The sequence below is a fragment of the Podarcis bocagei genome (genome assembly GCF_964188305.1).
Source record: "Podarcis bocagei genome assembly, chromosome: 15".
Taxonomy (NCBI): Eukaryota; Metazoa; Chordata; class Lepidosauria; order Squamata; family Lacertidae; genus Podarcis; species Podarcis bocagei.
In genome coordinates this window covers 18,734,102-18,761,960 of record NC_138141.1, presented here as the reverse complement: position 1 = coordinate 18,761,960, position 27,859 = coordinate 18,734,102, and positions in this window count along the sequence as shown.

The window sequence follows — 27,859 nt, the reverse complement described above, 5'->3', positions numbered from 1 at the left end:
TTTTAGACTACAGCTCCCATTAGCCCCAGCCAGCAGAGGGCAGAAGCAAACCTCTGGGGATTGACTGAGCCACACACTCAATTTTTTGACAGTTATGATGCAGGAGCCACCCCCTACCCAATGATGTGGCCAGAGGGAATGGAGGCAGGCAGTGCTGTGTTTCCAGGGTTAGAGCCAGATAAGGCTCTCACTCATAGAGCTGGTGAGGGTATTAATAAAAGGCCTGTCCCGTCTGAACCTTTTTGTGGTTTGGAAAATGACAGGGAAATGAATTGAAAAGTGTGTGATGAATGGCCAACAGGAAGGCTTATGAACACCCCACAAACAGATCAGGATGAACGCAGGGCAAATGCTCATTGTTGTATAACCTTCCTGTAAAGAAATCAGAAGGAATGCTCAATAAAGACCAGCCATTGTCTAACCACTGTGCACACTTTGTGAAAGCCAATCAGGACAAATGCAGGCAGCTGGAGGGACAACCAAAGTTAATAAGATTGTGGCCTTAAGTTGGGGTAACTAGCTGTTGTGGGATCACAACTCTCATGACACCTGACCATTAGCCCTGTTGGATAGCTGGGGGTGATGGGAATTAGAGTCTAGCAAGATCTGGAGGTTTGACACCCATGACGTAAGTCACCCCAGTATACTGGATTGCATCCAATGTAGTGCTAAGTTACAACCACTTAATGTTACACATGTTTTGCTGGTGACATGTCTTGTACCAACAGAATACTATAGCCCAAGAAAATGCATAAGCAGTCTACTGATAACTTTGTTACATAATGGATTGCGCAATCTGTTGCACATGAATTTTGGCTATTGCAATTGTTGCGTAGGGTTCCTCCGTTGCACAACATTAAAACTTACCTGTTTGCAAGGTCAAGAGCCCTTGCCCTAGTGGACAAAGAAAGCTGGGTACAGCCCCTTGTGCCTGTATTCCAGATGTTGCTATAAGGTAGAGTGCTGAACTACCAGACAAGTGTGGGCCAATTGAGTAACACACACACACAAGTAAAGGGTAGATGCTTGTGTGTGAATGGGTCCTTAAGGTACAGTAACAGAACATATTATTCACCAAGGAGACATCCTCCCAGCTCTTCTGGTTATAACCAGCCAGATGACCATAAATATGACAGATAGTGTGACTTGTCTTTGCCAACCAAGCAGTGTGTGTGTGTGTGTGTGAGAGAGAGAGAGAGAGCATGTACACACACTCTTTCTTTCTGCCTTAATCAAAAAAGGGATTGTCTGAATTGCCATTCTAACAACCAAGTAAGCTGTCACCTTTTGCCTCTTTAATGTTGTCATCATCATCAGGAATGAGGACTGTGTTGATGGTAAATGGCTCATCTTGGCTGTGTTCACATCTGGTGCAAAATTTATGGCTACAATAAGAGAGAGGGGAGAGGGAAAGACAGATGCGAAAAATTCACTGGGTTCTTAAACAGAGGCAATTTAATTGCATTAGTCATGAAAGCAAAAAGCAGATCAGGGAAGTCACTAAGAGATAAACTAGAGGGTAGCCTCCACCAACTTGATGCCCAACAGTTGTTCAGTACAGATGGCTGTGCTAGCTAGGGCTGATGGGAGTTGTAGTCCAAAACATCTGGAGGACACCAAATTGGTGAAGGCTGCCTCAGGGATGCAGCCTCAGATTTGATACTTGGGGAAATTCAGGCAGCAGTTCCCCAAAGGTGGAAAGAAGGGGTGGTGTGGGAGTCTGCCCCAAATTAGTGAACCCTGTGACACATACACCTTAAGCAAAGACGGGAGTGGAGTAACATGATTAAGTCTGGGGTGATTTAACCTTAGCAACTCCCTGTCGATAAACAACCAAGAATTTGTGGCTCAGTATCTGGTAAAGGTAAAGGGACCCCTGACCATTAGGTCCAGTCATGGCCGACTCTGGGGTTGCGGCGCTTATCTCGTTTTATTGGCCGAGGGAGCCGGCGTACAGCTTCCCGGTCATGTGGCCAGCATGACTAAGCCGCTTCTGGCGAACCAGAGCAGCACACGGAAACGCTGTTTACCTTCCTGCTGGAGTGGTACCTATTTATCTATTTGCACTTTAATGTGCTTTCGAACTTCTAGGTTGGCAGGAGCAGGGACTGAGCAACAGGAGCCCACCCCATTGCGGGGATTTGAACCGCCGACCTTCTGATCGGCAAGTCCTAGGCTCTGTGGTTTAACCCAATATAAACCTTCAGCAAGGATATTGGGGTTCTTGTGAAAGCTTATTCCCTGAAGTAGGTACAAATTAAAGCTGACTCATGATGGAAACCAAAACTCTATTTTTATTGACAAACACTCAAAGCGGGATAAAGCCTGATGGTTTCAATATTAAAGAAGTGGCACTTATTCTCTGTCTGAAATTCTGTTTCAGGTTTAAACAAGAACTTTTGAATTCTCCACGGCAGAACTGTTTGTATTAAAACAGTCTCCCCGTAGAATGACTATCCATTTTTACTCTTCCTGTAAAAGCGTGCCTCAACCCTTTCTGGGTCCTTTCCCGCCACATAAAGAAATCAAACTGGTTTATCCTGCCTAACAAATCCCATAGCACACCTAGCTACGTCTGGAGCCAGGCTCTGTCTCCCCATTGACCTGCCAAATTCTGTCTTTACCATGCTCACTCTCTCCTGGTTGGCCATTTCTCCTCCCTGCCATGATTGGTTAAGGGTTTACAACATGATGACGCATGGTCTGTCCCTCACAAACCTGAGCACCTAAATATTTATGCCATTGTAAACCACTTAGGGCTAATCCACACTCACTTTTCCTCCTCACGTTCCAGGCACAGGTTCATGCAATTCCCAGCATCTGGCATTCAGACATGATGCCTCTGAAACTGGAGGTAGAACATAGCATTGTGGCTGATAGCCATTGATAGCCTTGCCCTTCATGAATTAGGCTAATGTAATGGCTCCAAAGTTCTGCCCATCGTTTCTGCTATAACTGTAAAATGTGGGTCTCATTTGAGCTAAATGAAGCCCTGACACTAATAGGATGAGCGAGGCTCATCATCACATTGGACACTATTACAACTGACCCTCTTCATTAAAATTCCCAAAGGAATTCTGAGTCCTCGTCTGTCTGCACTCCTGCCAGACACCTTGCCTGTTTCCTTTGAAGTGTCTTTAATTAACGGAGTCCAATTCATTCTGGGACTGGTCAAGTCCTCCCCAAAGATACACAATAGAGCTGCTAGTGTTTTCACAGGCATTAAACTTATCATACAATAGACGGAAATAAGCAAGCTTTGTACACGCTATTAACGCAAGACCTCTCTTTGCATACAATTGAATAAATTACCTTTTGTTATGAAACATTAATCCTCTTTGCTAAATGGAATAATTCCCACCTCGTATCTGTTCGTGAGCATTGGAGTGGCCTTGGAGCAAGCTCAGAGGCATCCATCTACTCGGCGTAATTACCAAAGGAACATGAGAACATGTCATTGTGCAAGCAGAGCGATGCCGGGTCAAGGAGTTGCCTATAACATACAAAGGTCTACAAAGGTCACCAAGTCAAAGGCACTGGAGATACAGAGAGCAAAGACGGGGAAACGATGGGGGGGGGAGACACCAAGAAGGGCGAGAAATCACAGAGTATCTGCAAAACGTTAAAAGCACATTAAAACCATTTTGTTGAATTATATATAAAATGGAGATAATAAAATAAGGATGGCAAACACTATTCCTAGAGGCATCACTCGGCAAACACCTCACATCTACGGCTTGCATCCAAATAATTCAGATAAAATAATTTGTAATTGCAAATGATGGCAGTGTGCAGCAGCGGGTGGATCTCTGCGGTTTAACTCCCTGCAAATTTAATATTTTATCATTTACCCTTTTTTGTGCTAGTAGTAATGACCTACTCTGGGTTTCATTTGAATTATGGTGGAGACATGCCCAGGAGGCTGTTGGGTAAATTTTTGAAATATTGCTGTGAATAATTAATTTTTTTATTAAAAAAAAACAACAATCTTTGAAGTAAGATAATGCAGGTTAGGCAAATAAAATGAGCGAAGGTAGAGATGGAAACTACAGAAGGCCATGGGCACCATCCAGCAGACAATTCTCTTGTGCAGAGCCTAATGAAATGAGCGGAAGATGTACACACTTGTGCTGAGGGTGCTCTGATGCTCAATGAATGGCTACAAGATGGGAATTAATTCATTTAAGCAAATAAGATTAATGTCTCATAACAAAAAAAGGCTATTTGTTCAAGCGTGCACTTTCCTGTGAACCTCCCACTTCCAATTGGGTTGCGCCTGCAGTCTTCTGGAGCTTCAATCCCATATATGTGACACAGCCATAAATAACCTTCCTTCTTTCTCATTCTGCTTGCTTAAATCCATGGAAGGGAGGAAATAGGCTGCCCCTGCCTGGGTTGAGATGATGCCCAGCCAGACTCAAAAGCATGATTTAAGACCAAAGGGGCAACTGATTGCAGATTTGAGGCCACACGTCCTCTGCAAAGTGGTGAATCTGTCAGATCACACTGTGCTTTCCTCAAGATCCTATTGCAGCTACTTAGATGGCTTGTGATGTGGGGGAGGGATCTTTGGACCGAGAGCCACATTCCCTTGTGTGCAACTTTCCAGGGGCCACATGGCAGTGGTGGGTAGGACTAGAGGCAAAAGAGGGTGGAGCGATAGATGTAATCCTTACATTGTACACTAGGGTACATGCCGGCTATTCAAAAGTCAAAGGTTTCTACACGTACAATCTCTTCTTCATCCATTCAGGGAAGAGTCATGATCACAGCTCATGCAAAAGCATTCTAGGAGGACCCAGAAGACTGTGCCTTTGGGAGAGTCTCAAGGGCCAAACAGAGAGTTGGAGTCCACATTTGGCCCCCAGGCCTAAGGTTCCCCACTCCCTATGTCATGTCTAGAAAGTGGGCTATACCCACAGTCATCTCGAAAGAAGGAAAACTCTTTCTGAGTCCAGTTTAGCCATCCTTTAACCTGTACTAGAAACTGGGCTGTTAGTGTTACAGCTCCTGCCTTCTGGAAACAATTGCCAGCTGCACTCAGTACATAGCTATCAACTTTTCCCTTTTTTTAAGGGAAATTCCCTTATTCCGAATAGAATTCCTCGCAAGAAAAGGGAAAAGTTGACAGCTATGACTCAGTGTGGCAATAGTGGGTTTAGGAAGGCTTTCCCTGAACAATTCTTTAATTAACTTTATATCTGATGAAACTGCTTTGTTGTTTTTAGAGGCTTCTATGGCTGTCTTCTGTGTGTTTTTGTTTCAGAGTTTGTGGAATTAAATTTATTCTGTTTAGATCTTGCACTTCTGGGTTTTGGTCTGTTTTCACTGTGTACCCTGTTTTGATGGTTTTATGCTGCGGTCAAGAAATGCAAAATTAATAAAAGTGGCAGAGTTTAAAGACCAGAAGAGTGCCATTGTGCTCATGTACCATTTGTGGGTTCCCTGTAGGTACTTAGGAAGGTCTGATCCAGCAGACCTGCTGTTCTTAAAAGCAATCACCTCACACAAAACCCTTCATCAATGATCTCACTCTGCCTTGGAGCCCAGCAAAGGCTTTTGTTCCACTCATACAACTGTTGTCATTCCAGAAGTTCACTGCTCTTATTGTTAAAAAGCTTCTAAAAATGGTTTTGTTAACTATCACTTTGTTTGCTGCAGCTCTCATTGTGTGTGTCTTTGTGACCTTTCTAGACAAAGCCCGTTTCGTGTAACCTGCCAAATTCACACTTTTTTTTGTTCCTCTCAATAACCTGATGAAAAACAATTTGCCCTCTTTGGTCCGTTTTCTCTTATAGGGGAAAGCAAGCAATTTTGGATTTGTGTTATTGCTGCTAGGGACAAATTCTTTATTGGTTGTCTTAAATCGTTGCAGCTGTTTTATTGCTCTCTACCTGAATTGTAAACCACCTGGAGTGGCCCAGAACATATCAGGGGGGAAACACCATTCTGCCAACTCTTTTACAAAAAGTTTTTTAAAACAATACAAACATATAAAAAGGCATACAAACATGTATAGTTTCATAACCTTATTTTCATAAACCTTGTTTCTCGGACTCCCCCATACCTCCCCTTTCTGCATCCCAATGTCCAAAGTTTTTCAGCAACTTCTAAATAGTTCTGTCAAACCTCTGTCCTCTTAATCTTTCCTTCATTCTAATCTTATATCGCTGTAGCCCTTTCTTTCCCAAAAACCTCGACATTCTAACATTCATGCAGTTTATAATAGTCCTTAAGGTAGACTTTAAACTTCTTCCATTCTTCTTCCGCCGTCTCCTTCCCCTGATCACGGATTCTGCCAGTCATCTCAGCCAATGTCATGTAGTCCATCACTTTCATCTGCCATTCTTCCAGGGTGGGTAGATCTTGTGTCTTCCAATACATTGCGATAAGTATTCTTGCTGCTGTCGTGGCGTACATAAAGAAGATTCTGTCTTTCTTTGACACCAATTGGCCGACTATGCCCAAGAGAAAGGCCTCTGGTTTCTTAGGAAAAGTACACTTAAGTACCTTTTTCATTTCATTATATATCATTTCCCAGAAAGCCTTAATCTTCGGGCACGTCCACCAAAGGTGATAAAAGGTACCTTCAGTCTCTTTACACTTCCAACACTTATTATCAGGCACCATTCTGCCAACTCTTCAGCAGACCAGAGTTCAGACCCACCTCCCACAATGTATAGGATACTGTTGGAATGTGAGGCAAAGGATGAGCAGGTAAAATCCTCAGTGATACATTGGGCAATAGATATTAGCTATAATATAGATATGGAAGCATGGGAACTATTGTGGAATACGGATATAAAATTCACAGCATGCTATGGTTTAAGAGAAAATTATATGAAAATGTTATATTGATGGTATCTAACACCGAGTAAATTGGCAAAAATGTATAAATCAAAATCAAATAAGTACATTGAAATACACTGAAAAATGTAAAGAGAAAGAATGTTATTTTTATTATATGTGGTGGTCTTGTAGTAAGGTTAAAGCTTACTGGGAAATGATACATAATGAACTGAAAAAGATGTTTAAAATAGCATTTGTAAAAAACAAAACAAACCCAGAAACTTTCCTTTTGGGAATTATAGGGACAGAACTACCCAAACTGTGTAGAAATTTATTTACATATGTAACTACATCGGCAAGAATGTTATTTGCCCAAAAATGGAAAGAAGAAGAAGTCCCGACAAAAGAAGAATGGATACAAAAACTTATGGAAAACACAGAAATGGCGAAACCTGCTGGAAAGATAAGAAATCAAGATAACAAACTTTTTTTTTAAAGAACGGAAATGGTTTACTGAATATTTACAAACTGTAAGCAGATAAGAACATTGGCGGGATTATTGTAATAACCTGCAGTTTTATAACAGTATACATTTAAAGTAGATGAAAAAATTATTAAGTTAATTTGAAATATGCAGAAAATATAAAAAATAAATTTAAGGAACCACAGAAAGAGGGGGAAGGAAGCAGAGATTCAAAATTTTAAAATGATTGTAAAATTATTGAAATGTGTAAAAGTGAAAATCATTTTTTTTAAAAAATATTTAATTCATTTTCAGTATCATAATTTCTTTCATTTTGACATCTCATCCTTACATCCATGATATTCCTGTTGTATTTCTTTATCTGCTGCCATAACTGCCATTTATTTTCTGTTGTATTATAACTTACATTGCAGTCATTTATTTATTCTCATTTCCTTGCCTATTATTCAAATCCTGCTCACGATTTCATTTGACTATAATTTTTTCCCCTCTGAAAAGAACCTCCACTCTTCTCGGCCTTTGGGCTAAGATCAGGAATAAATCATAATATATGCATTGATATGAACACTTTCCCTCAACATACACTCTCTTTCCCCCCCATATTGTTTGGCTGGAGAACTGCATTTTTTTCTTTTTCAAAATTCTCAAAAGTGCCAATTCCAAAGGATGGATTTGTCTCAGCCTGCAGATTGTTTTGAAAAGTGCAAATTTTCTAAGTTCATCTTTAAAAGTGAGCTGCGTCAAATTTCTCTTCCCTAGACACTGGCAGGTTGCAGACGCTACCATCTTCACAACCCAGCGCTGTTGACTTTCCACAAGGATCCCTCCTTCGTCCTTTACAAGTTACACTCTTCTCCCAAGCCGAATAAACCTTACAGAAGACTTTCCCTCCTTCTTCCTTTCTTTTTTTTTTCTTTTTGTCTGGTTGTACAGCGCTCACATGCCCCTGACAAATGCACAACAGGCCTCTGCGCCGAGGCAGAACTGAATCTATTAGAACGAATACTCCAAAAAACCTCTGTAGGAAATGACAGTTCCTGACAAAATGAAAGGAAGTATCTTGTTCAGATCTGCACTTAAAACAATCCGGAGAGCCATTAGTATTCATCCCACATGATCTGGATGGAGTAATAGTGGCTCTATGAATAAAATTAAAATCAGGGAGCTTACACTTAGAGAGAGAGAGAGAGAGAGAGAGAGAGAGAGAGAGAGAGAGAGGGAAAGAGGTACCCGAGTCCAGGCGACATTACAATTGTTAATGATGACTGAAGATGCGCTCAAGTGGTCGGACCATCAGAGGAAGCTGCCAGAGAGACCCCCCAGAGAGGCTTGTGTAGGTAGGGAAGGATCTCAGATTCTAAGCACGCTTTGCTCCTTAGCTGGGTGGGCTTCGAGCTCCAGCAGGCGGAAGTAGGAACATTCTCTCGGCTGCTTACGTTATAAACAAGAGATGGACTGAGGCAAGAAGCCCATACAGCTGCCATGTCATCTGCTCTAGAATCTCTGCTCCAGGGGAAGCTGAGGTTGTATGGCAGTGAGAAAAGGCACTCTGCACATGTTCGAATGATTGCTCCCTAGAGCTCCGGGGAAAGGGAATGAAGGGGGAACTGCAGCATTGACTGAGAGGGCAGCTTATTTTCACAGCTGATAGCAGGGGTCTTGCAGAGCATCTCAACTATAGTGTGTGCCAAGGGAATTATTCCTGATGCCGCCCAGGGTTGATAGCTGGGTGCAAAGTTTATTTCAAGCAGCTTTTAATCAAGGGGGATGTCGAGGGGGAAGAAATAGGTAAAGGTAAAGTACCCCTGGACAGTTAAGTCCAGTCAAAGGCGACCATGGGTAGGGTCCAGTGCTCATCTCACATTCAGGCCAAGGGAGCCAGCGTTTGTCCACAGACAACTTTCCTGGTCATGTGGCCAGCATGACTAAACTGCTTCTGGCACAATAGGATTGAAGCCAGAGCACATGGAAATGCTGTTTACCTTCCCACTGCAATAGTACCTATTTATCTACTTGCACTGGTGTGCTTTAAACTGCTAGGTTGGCAGGAGCTGGGATGGAGCAATGGGAGCTCACCCCATTGCGGGGATTTGAACCACCAATCTTCTTATTGGCAAGGCCAAGAGGCTCAGTGGTTTAGACCACAGCGCCTCCCCCATTCCTGGAAGAAATGGACATAGCAATGGAACCCAATCCTAACCCCTCACTTCCTTGTGCACTGGGCCAGAGCAGTATTGCTCTTGCAACCCTACTGAAGGTAATGTCAGCTGCTTCCACATTTTGAACTGGAACCAGGCTGTGGACAGAGTGGGGCCGCCTACAAGCCAGGTTTTACGAACTCTGGTTTCTCTCCCATTGATCCCAATTAGTGTTTTTAAAATAGTGGCATTCTTGTTTTTAAAAAGTCACAAAATGACGAGAGTGCTTTTTTGCACTATCAATGTGAGACCATCAGGATAAGGTGATTCATCCACCTTCAATCCAAATGGCTGGCACCACTACCAGATGGCAACCTAACGTATGTGGAACTCCTGCATTTCCACCATATAACCATCAAGTCAGCTTACAATGACCAAATTTCATACCCTGCTTAACAGAAAAGACAATAAATGGAAGAATATTTTTTTAAAAATATAGGAATATAAAATAAAATTCCAAAATCCACATTCAATCAGTCCATACTAAACAAAACAAAAACAAAAACAAAACCACCCGCTCAATTGCAGCATGCTGATTATGGGAAAGCAAACGTCTTTGGAAGGGTGGCAGTGGGGGTCCAGCAGCTGAAATCAGTGCAAGTCTTAACCAGTTTCAAACCTTAGGATGGAGTTCATTAGCTGTAAAAGATCATTATAGAGATATCCCAACTTCCTTGGGTCAATGAGATTGAAAGTGCTGCCCAGCTCTGCTCAATGTGGCCATTGGATTCCAATTGCTTCTACTGAATCCAAGAGTCTAAAATTATCATTTTTGGTTGGGAAGTTCTCTCTCCCAGTAGAGTGTGCCCTTGGGGTAAGTGTTCCTATGCCTCAATGTTTTCCTGTCCCCAATTTCAATCCCTTATGTTACAACATAAGTAGGCAATTTTCTTCCATTTTTTATAATCCTGTGAATTTTTATCCAGGATTCCTTTCGGGGAAAACACATACATCATTTCAAAAGAAACACTTTGGTGTTTACTGTTCAAAACAAAACAAAACAAAACAAAACAAAACAAAACAAAACACCTTCAGTTGTCAGGACAATAACTTCCCAACCCAGATGTTTTGAACTACAACACCCATCAGTCTCTGCTGGCCAGAGCTGATGGGAGTTGTAGTCTAAAACATCTGGAGGCACCAAGTTGGGGAAGGTTAACGCCTCCTCTCTCATTTCTGAGAGCTGAGGTTTCCTGGATGGCAGCGCTGAGTTTTGACGCCCCTATGTTCCTGAAAAGTGAGGCAACATTTGCATTTACAATTTCACTCCTGGTCTCTTACAAGATGCAGTGTATTACCGTATTTTTTGCACCATAACACTCACTTTTTTCCTCCTAGAAAGTAAGGGAAAATGTCTGTGCGTGTTATGGAGGAAATGCCTACAGGTGGCATGCCTATGGATTTTCCTCCTCTAAAAACTACGTGCGTGTTATGGTCGGGTGCGTGTTATAGAGCGAAAAATACGGTATATCACGGGTTCTTAAGAGATGCTGGTATTATAGCAAGGGTAGACATTTTCCATATTCAGAAAAGCCACACAAATTTATCTCGGTATGTGGTGGGTGCATGTGGGAGGGAGGCCTTATGGTAACAGAAATATAAGCAAACTTTTAAGGCATCTTGAGGTGATGGAAGGTTGACCCAACAATACAAGCAATTTCCCCCTCCCCCCAGAATGCTGGAATGATTCAAAGAACTGCAATACCTCCAAAGCTTTCTCTTCCTCTGACAATTACCTATTTCTCTCTTTATTGCAAACGAGAGGTGCACTCCATCCCCCTGTTTTGCAGCAAAGGAAAGAGACTCCTTTGCAAACATGTTTATTGTGCAGGAAGGAACCGGAGCTATCTTTATATTGGAAGATTAAAGTCCTGCGCTGTCAGGACAGTTTGGGGGCACCAATATGTTTGAGGTGCCAGTAAAACGACGCATAATCTGGGAGCAGAAATCCTTGTAAGATCACAGGGGATGCTACGGCAAGCTGTCAACAGCAGAATGTTAACGAACAGTGATGCTTCTATCAGGAAAGTTTGTGGATTCGGTGTGTGTGTGTGTGTGTGTGTGTGTGTGTGTGTGTGTGGCTTCAGCCACAGTCTTGGGTCATGAGGAAGTGTGCAAGTAGCATACAGTGGTACCTCAGGTTAAGTACTTAATTCGTTTCGGAGGTCCGTACTTAACCTGAAACTGTTCTTAACCTGAAGCACCACTTTAGCTAATGGGGCCTCCTGCTGCCGCCGCGCTGCCGGAGCACGATTTCTGTTCTCGTCCTGAAGCAAAGTTCTTAACCTGAAGCACTATTTCTGGGTTAGTGGAGTCTGTAATCTGAAGCATATGTAACCTGAGGTACCACTGTAATAGAAAAGGCCTTCACTGAGGCTACTTAGTTACTTTTACGTTTGCATAATACAAAACTGTCCAACCCATTACTAAAGGTAAAATTAAAAGGTAAAGGACCCCTGGACAGTTAAGTCCAGTCAAAGGTGACTATGGGGTTGCGGCGCTCATCTCGCTTTCAGGCTGAGGGAGCTAGCGTTTGTCCACAGACAGCTTTCCGGGTCATGTGGCCAGCATCTAGGCCCCAGCACTGGCCAGTGGTGACTCTTTAGAGTCTGGCAGATATATTGCCTGTCTTGTGTAACCTGATATTTCTAACTGAAGGTGCTGGAATCTTCTGCATGCAAAGCCAATTGCATTAGAAAGTGTTGCTGTTGTTTTCCTTTCATTTCTATACTGTTCTATATTTTTTGGGGGGGGGATCTCAAAGCAGTTGACAACCTACTGTATTTTCTGACGTATAAGACTACTTTTTAACCCAGGAAAATCTTCTCAAAAGTGGGGGGCTGTCTTATACTCCGGCTACAGCAGCAGCTCCTGCAGCAACTCCCCACCAAAGGCTAAAACGACAGCAAATTAAATCAGAGGACACCAAGCTCTCTAGATGAAGCAGAAATACGCTTGAAAATAGGCCCCAGAAACCCCCGGCCACTGGGAAGTGGAGCGGATTTCAAAGCCGGACTGGAGACTGGTTTTTTAAATTTTTATTTGGTGTGCAGATCAGCGTCCTATCCCTAAAGAAGAAAAACAGACTCCTGTGCGGCTCAGATAACCCTTTTAAACCATGATCTATGTTTTAGGATGTAACTAGGTGATACCACCACTGATGTCTTTTATTAACTTATGAGCAGAGGGCGATGTTTATGTTGCAAATTTATTGTAATGTATGTTGTTGGTCTTTTGCTTATTTTGCCTTGGCTCTTGTCTGTTTTCTGTAAGGTTTTGGCTGTTTTAAATTTGGAGGTTTAAGTTATGTTGGTGGGAAACTGTCGTGGGACGGGCCAATGGCCGTATTAAATATCAATCAATCAATCAATCAATATTTGGTGTGCATTGGAAGAGGGGTAGTCTTATACGGCGAGTGTCAGGGAACTGCCATCGGAGGAACAGGTGGGGAGAGGGCTCACGGAGGCTGGGAGGGACTCAGCAGCGGAAGCAGGGACCAGCAGGGGGAGAGATGGGTCTCTGGAGGAAAGTCTCACGAGGGCTGAGAGAGACGCAGCAGCTAAAGCAGGAACTAGCAGGGAAAGGGGAGGATCTCTGAGGGAAAGCGAGCAAGAGGGAGGGCTCAGGGACACGTCCAGCGAGAACAGTGGGGAGGTGTCAGAAGCTCCCATAGGGAGACCCATTCCTCGCCGGAAGCTGTCACGTCGTGAGTCCAGAAGACGTGTTTCCGTTAAGGAGCTTCTATGCTGGAAGCGCTTCCGAAAACAACCACTGTCGGAATCTGCAAGTGACTAGGGCAGACATGTCTGAGGAGCTCTGTCACGCACAGAGGTTTGTGGAGTTGCACAAACTCTGAGGGACCACGATTTTACGCACAAGCAGCTAATCATCCCATCACAGCATTCCGACAGTCTTTGTAAGCTGCCTGTGCAGGAGAAGGCATCATGAGCGACCCAGCCGGAACCGGAGAGGCAGGAGTTGGAGCGGGTCCAAGCTTGGAAGAAAGGTACCGAGCGTTGGAAATCCAACTGGCGCTGCAGACGGCGAGGCTTGAGGAGAGAAGGGCTCAGGATGCAGACAAGAAGGGGAGAGCCACCCAGTTCACCAGAAAGGTACCAGGATTGGTGCAGAAGTTTGGGGGGACCCCAAGGACTACCATGCCTTTAGAACAGAGATGCAATATGCCCTCAATGTGCAGTTTGATGAATTCCCTGACGAGGAATCGCGAGTGGCTTTTGTGATTGGGCATCTTGAAAAAGGGGCGAGGGACTGGGTTAGACCCCTGATGGCAACGCACAATGACGTCCTAAAGGACACCATGAAGTTCTTTCGTGCAATGGATCTCATGTTTTCCAGCGATATTGAGGAGGGAGTGGTGCGCAGACAGCTAATGGCTTGCAAGCAGGGAAGCCGATCTGTCCGTGAGTACTGGACTGAGTTCACCATGCTGGTTCACAGATTGGGGTGGGACTTATCGGCGGCACCCATTCAAATGCTATTTGAAGAAGGCCTTGCTTCGGCTGTGAAAGACGAACTTTCCCGGGGTCCTAGGGCGGATTCTATGGATCAGCTGACTAAATCTGCGCTGACCATAGGAGCGCGCCAGGAGGCGAGAGCTTTGGAGAGGCGGGAAGGGAAGGGGGAACGCTGGAAGGAGTTCCGCATTCCTGACATTCCAGAGACAACTTTCCCGCCAGCAGAGCCGATGGAAATCGGAACAGCGCGCGCGCGCGCAGTTTCAAAGCCCAGTGAGGGGGGAAAGAAGGAGGGAAAAGGCGCCCGGAAATGCTATCTCTGCCAACAGCCAGGTCACTTTGCCAGAGTCTGCCCCCAGAGGAAGGAATGGCAAGGGATGGTGGGAGCTGTTGAGGGAAGAGAGGAGGGAAAACCGGAGCAGATAAAAGCCAACGCCTGGTTGCCACAGTCGGGGCACAGCAGCCAGGCCAAAGAGCAGTGAAAGTGCCCATGCCAGAAGCTCCTCAACCTGCCCTAGTGATTGAAGTGTCGCTAGAGCTGCAAAATGGACACCCCTTAAAGATAAAGGCGCTGTTGGACTCAGGCAGCTCCTGCAATTTCATGAGCAAAGAGTTTGCAGCTGAACACCAGATACAGACTATCCCTTTAAGCAACCCCCTGCAGGTGACCACGATCGATGGCAGGGAGTTGTTGGGAGGAGAAGTCAGCTTGCAGACCGTCCCAATGATAATGAAGGTGGCAAGGCACACAGAACTGATAGCGTTTAATGTGGCCACCTTGGGAGGAGCTCCTATTATTTTGGGGATGAGCTGGCTAGCGTTACATGATCCGCTGGTGGGCTGGCATCAGAGAGTGGTTTCCTTTGGTTCAGCACATTGCTTAGAACACTGCAAAGGGGGAAAGGGTTCAGCAGGGGCCCAAGCCACCCTAGCAGGGACGGAAGTAATGGAGAAGGTGAAGGTACCACCACAATACGCAGATCTCAGCGAAGAGTTCAGCGAGAAGGAAGCTGACCAACTACCCCCGCATAGGCCCTTTGACTGTCAAATCAATTTACTCCCTGGGGCACAGCTTCCTGTAGGCAAGTTGTATGCCATGTCAGACAGAGAAATGCAGGAGCTAAGAGAGTTCATTGACAAGAACCTGAAGAGAGGCTTCATCAGAGAGTCCAAAGCAGTGGGAGGTAGCCCAGTGTTTTTTGTGGATAAAAAAAACACGGACAAGCCGAGACTTGTGTGTGACTTCAGGGCCTTAAACGCAGTGTCAGAACCCTTGGCTTTCCCTATGCCCAGGATTGACGACATTTTGACCAGGGTGCGGAAGGGAAAGATTTTTACAAAGCTGGACCTAAGGGGGGCGTACAACCTGATACGTATAAGGAAAGGGGATGAATGGAAAACCACCATGTTCACCCCTTTGGGGGCATTTGAATATCTCGTGATGCCATTTGGCTTACAAGCAGGCTCGGCGTGCTTCCAATCGTTTATGAACCACGTACTGGGGCCTTTGCTTTACAAGAATTGTGTGGCCTTCCTAGATGACGTGTTGGTGTATTCTGAGAATGAGGAGCAGCATGTGAGAGACGTCAGAGAAGTGTTGAGCAGGCTGCAAGCCAACAGGCTGTGGGTGAAACTGGAGAAGTGTCAGTTTCATACCAAGGAGGTGGAATTCCTGGGGTACCGCCTGTCAGACAAGGGATTAGCCATGGATCCCGGCAAGGTCCAGGCAGTGCTGGAATGGAAAACACCCAAAACCAAGAAGGATGTGCAGAGGTTCCTAGGGTTTGGGAACTTTTATCGTAAGTTCATCCGAAACTTTGCACACCTGACGGCGCCCATTACGGACTGTCTCAGCAGTAAGAAGAAATTTGTTTGGACTGAGGAGGCGGAGCGAGCTTTTGAGGAACTGAAAAGGGCCTTCGCCTCTGAAGGACAACTTCTGCATGTGGATTTACAAAAAAGATGAGGGTCGAAACAGACACATCAGACAGAGCCATAGGGGCCGTGCTTCTTCTGCAGCCAGGGAAGGAGGAGTCAGAGTGGAGACCGTGTGCCTTTTTTTCGCGAAAGCTGAACAAATCCGAGAGGAACTACACGGTGTACGACCGAGAACTTCTTGCTATTCATGAGGCTTTCCGGAGATGGAGGCACCTGCTAATTGGTGCACAACATAAGGTGCAAGTGTGCACTGACCATAAGAACCTAGAGTATTGGAGAACGGCGCGAGTGCTCAACCAACGGCAGTTGAGATGGGCCCAGGAGTTCTCCAAATTTAACTTTGAGATTTGTTACGTGCCAGGCCCAGAGAACGTTAGGGCGGACACTCTCTCACGCAAACCTGAATATTTGGAGGGGGAGGGAGCACCCGAAGAAAGACATGTCATTCCAGAGGACCCCTGGGTGTGTGGGGCGGCATTGGTGGGGCAAAGGGAACTGGTAGAGGGAACGGTGCATGATGAATACGCCCAGGACAAACTCAGGGGTCTCAGGAGGGAGGGAGACAAACCCGGGGGTTTTGAGGAGAGAAACGGGGCGTTGTATTACAAGGGAGCGTTATATATACCTGAAGGTGATTTGAGGGAGAAGGTACTCAAGCAACTGCACGATAGCCCCACAGCAGGGCATTTTGGGCAACACAAAACCATGTGGCTGGTTACCAGGGAATTTTGGTGGCCCAAGGTCAGGGAAGATGTGCGGGAGTATGTGAGAGGGTGTGACCAATGCCAGCGAGCCAAGGGGGAGAGGCGGGCATCGGCAGGGTTATTAGAACCACTACCCACACCTGAAAGACCATGGGAAGCAGTGGCAATAGATTTCATGACTGATCTGCCAAAGTCCAGAGGGAAAACAGCCATCATAGTTGTGGTAGACCTGTTAACCAAAATGGCCCACTTTATAGCCTGCTCACATGCTGTCACGGCAGAAGAAACCGCTAAACTGTTTGTAGAAAATGTGTTTAGGTTGCATGGCGCCCCCTTGAGGGTGGTTTCAGACCGAGGGAAACAATTTACTTCCAGGTTCTGGAGGAAGCTCATGAGCTTACTGCATGTAGAGGTCAATTTTTCGACTGCCTGGCATCCTGAAACCAACGGGCAGGCGGAAAGAGCCAATGGCATCCTCCAGCAATATTTGAGGTGTTATGTGAATGACAGAGAGAATGATTGGGTGGAGAAGCTGGCGTTGGCAGAATTTGCCTACAACAATGCGGAGAACGTGTCCACGGGGATGAGCCCCTTTTTGGCTAATTACGGGTGCCATCCCCGGGCTTTCCCAGGGGGGGAAGGGGAGAACTGGAGCGTTCCAGCTGCCGAACAGTTCGTAGAAGAAATGGAAGCGATCCATCGCCAGCTCCAACTTAACTTAGACAGGGCCAAGGAGGAATATAAGAGGCAGGCAGACAAAAACAGAAGAGAAGGTGAAACCATTAGGGTGGGGGACCAGGTGTGGCTGTCAACCCAAGGGTTACCATTCAAAGGGGGTTGTAAGAAGTTAAGACCCAAAAGACTGGGCCCATTTGAAGTCACGCAACAGGTCAACCCAGTGGCTTTCAGACTCCGGTTACCGAACCACATGAAGCTGCACCCAGTTTTCCACAGGTCGTTGCTGTCACCGTATAAAGGGGACAGAGAAGGGAGGGTCACTCGGGGACCAGCAATGGAGGAAAGGGAACACAGCTACCATGTAGTGGAGATCCTCGATTCCAGGTGGAAGGGAGATCAAGTAGAGTATTTGGTAACGTGGGAAGGGGAACCGGAGTCGGAAAACACCTGGGTCATGGCAGAGGATGTCAATGACGAGGTTTTAATAGAAACTTTTCATCAGAGGTTCCCACGTAAACCTCAGCCAGTGGCGAGGTTCCCGGAGGGAATACTTTGCCACCACCGACGAAGAAGAAGAGTTGGAGGGGTTCACAGATTCCGAGGAGGAGGAGGATTCAGCGAGCCGGAACGGCAACCGATGGAGGGAAATGTTCGAGACGTCTGAAGATGAAGAGGATTCTTTTCGGGGTTTTACCTCCTCACCGCCCAGAGGAGAGGGAATGGGCGGGGGTGAAGGGTGTCCTGGAGGGGAGGTGGATGTCAGGGAACTGCCATCGGAGGAACAGGTGGGGAGAGGGCTCACGGAGGCTGGGAGGGACTCAGCAGCGGAAGCAGGGACCAGCAGGGGGAGAGATGGGTCTCTGGAGGAAAGTCTCACGAGGGCTGAGAGAGACGCAGCAGCTAAAGCAGGAACTAGCAGGGAAAGGGGAGGATCTCTGAGGGAAAGCGAGCAAGAGGGAGGGCTCAGGGACACGTCCAGCGAGAACAGCGGGGAGGTGTCAGAAGCTCCCATAGGGAGACCCATTCCTCGCCGGAAGCTGTCACGTCGTGAGTCCAGAAGACGTGTTTCCGTTAAGGAGCTTCTATGCTGGAAGCGCTTCCGAAAACAACCACTGTCGGAATCTGCAAGTGACTAGGGCAGACATGTCTGAGGAGCTCTGTCACGCACAGAGGTTTGTGGAGTTGCACAAACTCTGAGGGACCACGATTTTACGCACAAGCAGCTAATCATCCCATCACAGCGAGTATATCCCAAACTCTATATTTTAACTGGGAAAGTTGGGGGGGTCGTCTTATACACCCAGTCGTCCTATACGCCGGAAAATACGGTACATTAAAACATCATATAAAGCAATCAAGTATAAAACATTACCAAAGAAAGTCAAATATAAAGTATATATTCAAAGCAACAAAATTAACAGGAAACTAGATTATTATCATAAAGTTTTCAAAATAAAACATTACATAGGGGGTCATTTTGGCTCTTTATTCCCACCTCCAAGACATTTTGCTACCTGGAGATATCTGTTTCAGGGTCCGATGCAGAACCCTGCATTCCTACCTTCAAATAATAAATTGTCCCTCTTTTTTTCCTGGCTGGTGTGAGAAATGAGGCAGGAATTGGGAGGAAATTATGTCGCCGCTTCTGTTTTGCTAACAATAGCAATTCCTGCTCCTGAGGACACTATTTTGCTAAATGCCTCCCGTTCATCCGAGTGGTAAAATGTGACAACGAAATGGCACTAGGATGTCTGTCAAGGGGTCTGGCTTTCTGAGAAGAAAAACAGGCGGCTGTTTCTATCAGGAGAGAATGGTGTGTGTAAAGAAAATAAACGCCCCCAAATGAGGGTCTCCTGATAGCACGGGAGTTTAATCTTCTCATATAAAGAGTGCTTTGATTCCTTCCTGCACAATAAATATATTTGCAAGGGGGAAAGGTGCTTGTTTCACTCCCTGCAAAGGAGAAGATGGAGGGCATTTCTCATTGGTGATAGAGAGAAAAGAGGCACATAGGCAAGGAAGCATTTGAGATGTTGCCCAAACCTGGACTACTGGCAAAGCTCAGCATGAGACTCTCAGGGTTGTGGGTTTGAGCCCCATATTGGGCAAAAGATTCCTGCATTGCAGAGGGTTGGGCTAGATGACCCTTGAGGTCCCTTCCAAATCTGCAGTTCTATTATTCTATGACACACACACCCCTTTGCCATTACTCCCCAACAGGAAATTGCAAAAGGGATGTCATTGTATGCACCATGTGACTTAGGTGGAACACACTGAGAGCCAGTGTGGTGTAGTGGTTAAGAGCGATAGACTTGTAATCTGGGGAACCGGGTTTGCTTCCCCGCTCCTCCACTTGCAGCTGCTGGGTGACCTTGGGCTAGTCACACTTCTCTGAAGTCTCTCAGCCTCACTCACCTCACAGAGTGTTTCTCCCATGAAAATAGGGGCAGCCTAAGGAAAAGCAGGACATTCCAGGATCAAATCAGAAACTGGGACTGTTTCTCTAAATCCAGGACTGTCCCTGGAAAAGAGGGAAACTTGGAGGGTCTGCCATTCAAATGGACTCTCTGCACATTATGTTTTCAAAAGGTTCACCTGAACAATGTAATGTGTAGATGCAGCACATTACCGTATTTTTCGCCCTATAGGACGCACTTTTCCCCCTCCAAAAATGAAGGGGAAATGGACAATGTGTATGGTTGGCATGCATATTTGTGGTATGACAAGGCGAAGATTCACAAACTGTTTAAAAACCATATTGTCAGAAAATCAATTTTTGCCGTCTGGATGAAGTATAAGGATTTATTAGAAAGTAAGACCCCGAGGTGGTTATCACCTGTGGAAGCTAAGATTTCTAAAAAAAGGCCCAATATGGAGGCCTATTGGCCAAAATATTGGGAATTGATTGAAAGAGTTGGAGATAGTTGGAAGCTCCAAAGCCAGGACAAACTAAAAGGTAAGGTGCGAGATTGGTTACATTATGCTCAAATTCAAGAGGTATTCAAAATGGATAAAAAAGTGGGTTTCCAGTTGGAGAAATCGAAACTGGAGACGGAGTTACTAGAACCAAGGACTAAGGTACTTTCGAGGATGTATGACTTGCTGCTTAAATGGAACACACAGGATGAGACAGTTAAATCTGCTATGATTAAATGGGCACAGGATGTAGGACACAACATTATGTCTGAGGACTGGGAAAGGTTATGGAACACCGGTATGAAATTCACGGCATGTAGTGCCTTGAAAGAGAACATTATGAAAATGGTATACCGGTGGTACATGACCCCAGTCAAGTTGGCTAAAATATATCATCTTTCTGATAATAAGTGTTGGAAATGCAAGGAGGCAGAAGGGACATTCTTTCACCTCTGGTGGACCTGCCCGAAAGTAAAGGCCTTTTGGGAAATGATACATAATGAGCTGAAAAAGGTATTTAGATATACCTTCTCTAAGAAACCAGAGGCCTTTCTCCTGGGCATGGTGGACCGGAAGGTGCCAAAGAAGGACAGAACCTTGTTTATGTATGCAACCACAGCAGCTAGGATTCTCATCGCTAAGTTCTGGAAAACACCAGATTTACCCACACTGGAGGACTGGCAGACGCAGTTGATGGACTACATGGAGTTGGCAGAAATGACTGGCAGAATCCGAGATCTGAGCGAAGAAACAATGGAGGAGGACTGGAAAAAATTTAAGGACTATTTGCAAAAACATTATAAGTTGTTTGAATGTTAAGATAGCGCACGATTAAGAAACATTATGCTTCTGCAATTTATTTTAAGCAAATGATAAAGTAAGCATTGATGGAAAAAAACGAGACATATTTGAAACAAAATATTATGTTTATTAAGAGTCTTAAAATTAAATTACAAATTTTTGAAATTGGTAACATAATATATTTAAAGGTATAATAAGATGGGAAACAAGATAACAAATTGCTGAACTGGCTAGAACAATGAATGCAATGCTGAGAGGATGTGAGGAGGTCCAAAAGTGAACTGTTGAAGGACGTTAAGGAAAGTTTCTTAATATTTTTTCTTTGTTTATTTTTCTTCATATACATATATATAAAAAATGTTTCTTGTATGTTGCCATGTAAACAAATTTGTTAACCTATGAAAAGAAACGCAATAAAAAATCTATTTAAAAAAAAAAAAACAAAAATGAAGGGGAAATGTGTGTGCATCCTATGGGGCAAATGTAGGATTTTGCTGAAGCCTGGAGAGTGAGAGGGGTTGGTGCGCACCGACCCCTCTCGCTCTCCAGGCTTCAGGAAGCTATCCACAAGCCTTGGGAGCCCGGCGGGAATGCCCGCCGGGCTCCCAAGGCTTGCGGGCAGCAGCCTGCAGCCCGAAGCACGGGGCGCGCTCCGGAGCGCACCCCGTGCTTCGGGCAGATGTCCGCAAGCCTTACGCGCCCGGCGGGAATTCCCGCCGGGCACGCAAGGCTTGCGGATAGCAGCCTGTTCTGGGGGCTGGGGTCGGGGGAAGCTCGGGCTTCCCCCGCCCCAGCCCCGTGGGGGGGGGAAATTATTTATTTATTTATTTCCCCCAAAAAAACCAAGGTGCGCCTATGGGCCAGTGCGCCCTATAGGGCGAAAAATACGGTAAGTGTTTAGAACCACCTTAATCACACAGGTCCACTCATCAGACAGCTGGGATTGGGCACAACATTTCAACAAGTTTGCATTCACCTGCAGAACCCTGATTTGCTGTCATCTAATCATGCCAATCAAATGAGTCATATTATCAACACAGCAATGGAGTAGCAGGACTGATTTCTGTATTTGTTGTGCGCAGGTTAGCTGGGAGGCTAGTTCCTAAAGAACCTGAGCTCCTTGAAGATTCTTTGACATGGGGGAACTAAATCTACTATCCTGGTTTTAGTTCATTATCAGCCCTACAGTTTATCAACACTCCTGCAATCGCATAAGGACCTAAGAAGAGCCTTTCTGCTGGATCAGACCAAAAGTACATCCGATTCAGGATCCTGTTCTCACAGTTGCCAGCCAGATGCCTATGGGAAGATTATAGGCAGGACCTGAGTGCAGCAGTACTCTTCCCACTTGTGATTCCCAGCAACTAGTATTCAGAGACATAGAGCCTTTGAATCTTCAGATTGACTGGTCTATTTCTATCCTGTCCCTTCAGTTAAAAAAAAAAACCCAAAAACTCCAAGGACAGAAGGAAAATAGGACTTAGCAAAACCAACATCTTGTTAACTTTGTAAGTCGGGGGTAGCCGTTTTGATTCCTAGAGACTATTCAGGCAGCACCTTACTTACACAGAACAGAATATGATCATCTTAATGGGGTTATTAATATCTGTCACTTTGCAAGATGGTAAAATAATGTATTGGATTTTGCTTTTTAATGCTTTCAGCCAAGAAGGTTATGCTAAAGCAGGGAAGAAGGTTCTTTATAGCCTGTCCCTTTCCTTTACATAACTTTATTGAGGGAGGAGGGGGGAAAGTTGACTTTGAACCCCATTGATTTCCCATTGGTTTTCCATTGAACTGAACTGAATTATGACCAAAGTTCAACTAATTTGTTCTAGATCCAATCCCTTGTAGTTGGACAACACACATCTTTAAACAATCTTGCAGGGTGGATCAGCCTTGGTCAGACTGGTATCCTCCCGATGTTCAGGAGGTTGCTCACAGGGGCAAGATGGTTTGAGCATATAGTGTCATTCCCGACCTGACTGAACTGGCTGCCAATTAGTTTCTGGACCCAATTCAAAGTTGTTTGTTGTTTAGTCGTTTAGTCGTGTCCGACTCTTCGTGACCCCATGGACCAGAGCATGCCAGGCACTCCTGTCTTCCACTGCCTCCCGCAGTTTGGTCAGACTCATGTTTGTTGCTTCGAGAACACTGTCCAGCCATCTCGTCCTCTGTTGTCCCCTTCTCCTTGTGCCCTCCATCTTTCCCAACACCAGGGTCTTTTCCAGGGAGTCTTCTCTTCTCATGAGGTGGCCAAAGTATTGGAGCCTCAGCTTCAGGATCTGTCCTTCCAGTGAGCACTCAGGGCTGATTTCCTTCAGAATGGATGCGTTTGATCTTCTTGCAGTCCATGGGACTCTCAAGAGTCTCCTCCAGCACCATAATTCAAAAGCATCAATTCTTTGGCAATCAGCCTTCTTGATGGTCCAGCTCTCACTTCCATACATCACTACTGGGAAAACCATGGCTTTAACTATACGGACCTTTGTTGGCAAGGTGATGTCTCTACTTTTTAAGATGCTGTCTAGATTTGCCATCGCCTTTCTCCCAAGGAGCAGGCGTCTTTTAATTTTGTGACTGCTGTCACCATCTGCAGTGATCATGGAGCCCAAGAAAGTAAAATCTCTCACTGCCTCCATTTCTTCCCCTTCTATTTGCCAGGAGGTGATGGGCCCAGTGGCCATGATCTTCGTTTTTTTGATGTTGAGCTTCAGACCATATTTTGCACTCTCCTCTTTCATCCTCATTAAAAGGTTCTTTAATTCCTCTTCACTTTCTGCCATCAAGGTTGTATCATCTACATATCTGAGATGGTTGATATTTCTTCCGGCGATCTTAATTCCGGCTTGGGATTCATCCAGCCCAGCCTTTTGCATGATGAATTCTGCATATAAGTTAAATAAGCAAGGAGACAATATACAGCCTTGCCGTACTCCTTTCCCAATTTTGAACCAATCAGTTGTTCCATATCCAGTTCTAACTGTAGCTTCTTGTCCCACAATTCAAAGTGCTGACCTATAAAGCCTTAAACAGCTCAGGACTGCAATACCTCAAGGACCACCTCTCCCCATATGAACCAACCAGTCCCTGTGATCCCCATCTGAGGCCCTTCTTTGCCTGCCTCTTCCATGAGAGGTTCAGAGGGTGACAAAACAGGAAAGGGCCTTTCCTGCAGTGGCTCCCCTGGCCTTTGTTACATAACTTTAGGCGCCAGGCATAACTCTTCTCCCAGGCCTTTGACTAATTAGACAATCTATGGCCTTTTAAATTGTGTGTGTGCAGGGGTGGAAGGTTATTGTTTTCGTTTGCTGTTTCGGCATGTATTTTTGTGGTTTTATATGTAAACTGTCATGTGATCTTTGGATTAAGGGAAATTTCAATAATAATAATAATAATAATAGCAGAACAACACCCCTCAGCTGGCTCGGACTCATGGGAGTTGTAGTCCAAACTGTCTGGAGGGCATCACACAGGATGGAAGAGATACAGGATGCCAACGTTTTCAAGCCCCTTTGAGACATTGGCTGAGTGTTTGGGCTGACACAAGATGCTCACATTCCTGTTGACATTTCCATTCCACCTTAAGGAGAAGACGTATGGAACTGTTGTGTGTCATATGTCTGTTTACATTCCAGCACAGCTTGCTGGGAACTTCCGTTGTGTATAGCTTTTGTTTTTCCCTATTCTCTCTGAGAAGACGAGAGAGAGAGAGACGACATGTTTCTTTGTCCTGATTTATGATTAATACATCTGTAGTTGTAGTATGCTTCCACAAACCTCACGCCTATTCCGTGTGTGCAGTTTGAATTGCTAATAGTGCGCCCCAGCTGTGAAGCCCAGGTCGCTGATTTACGTCGGAGCAGAGGTGATGGTCTTCGCAGCGGGATGGCTGGAAGGAGACGGCCCAGCCGGGGCTAGTCAGCTGGCCTCTTGGCCCTCTGCATGCCGACAATACCACCTGCTCTGAAAAAATGTGTCAGCAGAATATTAGCAAACAGAAATGGTTTGGAGGAATATGTACTGAAAGCAATAAAACCATCACCATGCACTAATACAATGTACGAATGTAATTCCTTCCAAAAAAATTGTCACCTGTTGATATGTTTTTTAAGGGCTTCAATGGGAATGAAAGTGTTCTCCGATAAGGCTTTGTTTACCCTTAGTGAAGATATTTCATTCACTGTGTGATCCCTGATTGGCTAGAATTACCTCTGTGACCCAGCACTGTTCTTGTTTTAGATCAGCTTTGTTTGTCTTCATTGATGTCGGAACAAAGCTGAACCTCATCAGGTACATTATGTTGGGATGTCATCACATTCAGCACAGGACTCCTGACTGGCAAGGTTCCATCAAGGAAGAAGAAGAAAGACGACATAGCCAAGGGGAGAAAAATGACACAGAACCAGCAGCAGGCAGGAGAAAAAATAGCTGGAGATGGCTTCAGAAAAGGAACTATTCTTACATTTAAGTTTTTGGAGGGAATGATTCCTGCTTCTCTGAATATGTGCATTTTGGCCCATAAACTGAAATGGGTGAACATTCATTGCAGTCATAGAGAATGGTAAGATTTTATTTTTTAAAAAATGGAGCCTGAGGGCTTCTACATTTTCTGTTTGCTACTGCTGGAAATATCCTTAATAGGACTGCAATCTTTTAAACACACTCCTCTGAGCAAATGTCATTGATTTCAGTGATGCTTACTCATGAGTCAATAAGCTTAGGCTTGGGGCCCCTGGCATTCTCCTGCCAACTCCAGATCTCTTTCATACCATTTGCTTGCCCAGTAGGGAGAAAACGGGTGGGTGGAAGTTAATGTTTCTTGCATGTTCATGGAAACTGCAGACCATGGTGCACAATTGTCTCTGGGAAAAGGGAAATAAACCCAGCGGGTGGTCTTGTGATTAAGCCCAGGGCTGCAGAAAAGAGAGTCAATTAAGGCTCCTAGCAGGAAAGGCTCATTGCAGAATGGGGACAAAGTGTTTGGGAAGCAAGATGAGTAGGGTTGTCAACATGGGTGCCTCTTTTTCCCATTTACAGCGAGGCTTCATCACATTCACTTATTAAAGCTGGCAGCCAGTTTAAATGCTGCTCTTAAGTTGCGGGTTCGGCAGCCTCAGAGAAACTGAGCATCAGCAGAATAGGACACTCCCAATTATTTCCTTGCAATTTAACAGGAGAAGCCCAAGGGGGAGAAAGATTAGCATTTCAAGGCTGAAAAGCATACAGGTAACTAAGAGGCATGAGGAAGGATGCTAGTGCAGGCCAGGAACCCCTTGGCTTTGCCTGTCACTCTGCTCCCCGAGAATTGAGAGAGGGGCAAACAGATACTGCTTGTCCAGGCAAAAGAAGACCAAGTCTGTCATCCATCACATTGACCATAGCTGGCAGCCAAGGGTACATTGACCATCCAATGTTGAGCGACCAGGTATTTGGGGAAAACAAGACGTAGGCTACAGTCCTGCTGCCACCCTAGTATAGCAGTTAGCGGGTCAGCCTGGGATTGGAGAAACCAGGCTCAAATCCCCTTGGCCATAAAGACCACCAAGCAAACTTGAAGTAGTCACTCTTCATCAGTCTGATCTGCTGCCTGGGGTTATGGTGAGGCTAAGATTCAGAGAGAAACATGTGTGCTGTCTTGAGATTCCTGGAAGGTGGGGTAGAAATAATGCAAACAAAACCCAAAGCATTCTTACTCAGATGTAAGTCTCACTGAGCACAATGAGGCTTCCTCTTGAGTAATTGCTGTTGTTGTTGTTGTTATTGTTATTTGTACCCTGCCCATATGACTGGGTTGCTCCAGCCACTCTGGGCGGCTTCCAAGAGAATATAAAAGACAACCAAGACATGAGTAGACATGAAGAGGACAGCACTCTGAATTAGCTTCAGCCCTATAGCTCTCAGTTCATTTAGAAAGATGGTATATGCAGATGGATCTGGAAGGTTAAAGTTGTTGAGAATTTCATCTGTGAGTCAAAAGTTGTGTCTCCTCCACCATGTTCCAAGAGATATGGGGAGAGAGAGAGAACACCCATCCGCACCACCTCCAAAATTAAAAAAAAACGAGCACTGTGCAAACTAGGGAAACAGATGGAAAATTTCCTTGCACGGTAGGCTAAAGTCATATTTGGGCCATTATTACTGTGATCACCAAATCATCAACATTCTACAAAACTTCCTGTGGTTTTCTTTGCACTCCATCTTCAAAATCTGTCTGAGTAGCTTTCTCCTCCAGGGCTTATTGGCACCTCCTTTTCCATCGCAAACATAATGTGCTGTAAAATACTGATTAATCAACCAATAATTGAGTTCTGAAATGTCAAAAACCCTATTGCATTAATATTTAGTAGATCACTCTAATGAAACTTACCTGTTCATTCAACAATGACTAACTGTTCTTTTCTTTCTCCCCTATTGTTCTTTCCCAGAAATTTATGTTAATTTGACTTTTTCCTGAGAATGGGAAAAACGGGATCACTTTGAAGACACACATTATTGTCTCAGAGATCAACGTCTAATGGGCTGCCAGCAATAAAGCTAAATCTGACTTACATCCCTCTGTATTAGATTCACCAGAGAATATCACTACAGGGTGCCAAGGGATCCAGAGTGAACAAAAACATGCAAGCAGCTAATAAAATTTCTGGTTTTCCTTGCTAAGTTTTTAATAATAATAATAATAATAATAATAATAATAATAATAATAATAATAATAACAACAACAACAATAACAATAATAACAACTGCAGCAATAATGGGGAAAATGTGGTGTTTTCACGCTGGTTGAGATCCAACATTACCCAAGTTCCAAGCTCATTCACAGGGAAAAAGACAGGATCTATTTAATTAAAAGACGTTCCTGTGGTTTTTGAAAAT